The following is a 322-nucleotide window of genomic DNA, read 5'->3' as shown; positions in this document are numbered from 1 at the left end:
ATCAGTTGCTGATATTATGTGGACATGACCATGAATATCTTCTACATATAAACAATGCATCTGGATGAATATGTTCTTTTAAAATCTGTATCATGTATTAACAATAAAACTTTTAGTTGAAAGGATTCGGATAATTTAAGAAACTGGAAATAAATATTTTTGTGCAGTACAAAATGTCAGCCTCTCTCATTAGTAGCTAGAATCGGACATCTTTCTACCACAGCCAATGATTAAGCCTTTGATCATAAGCTGTACCTTGCATATAGAAGTATAAAATTATATTTGTACTAATACGTACAGAAACACAAACACAAACATAGTA

General features: G+C 30.4%; 1 protein-coding gene across 1 annotated transcript in view; it reads right to left on the bottom strand.

Annotated features, from left to right (window-relative positions):
- Positions 1 to 322, bottom strand: part of LOC119586937 (solute carrier family 22 member 5-like) — a gene marked incomplete at its 5' end in the record, with an annotated part of 16,251 nt that overhangs the window by 5,221 nt on the left and 10,708 nt on the right.

The sequence above is a fragment of the Penaeus monodon genome, chromosome 22, assembly GCF_015228065.2.
Source record: "Penaeus monodon isolate SGIC_2016 chromosome 22, NSTDA_Pmon_1, whole genome shotgun sequence".
Taxonomy (NCBI): domain Eukaryota; kingdom Metazoa; phylum Arthropoda; class Malacostraca; order Decapoda; family Penaeidae; genus Penaeus; species Penaeus monodon.
This window is presented reverse-complemented; position numbering and strand designations above follow the sequence as displayed.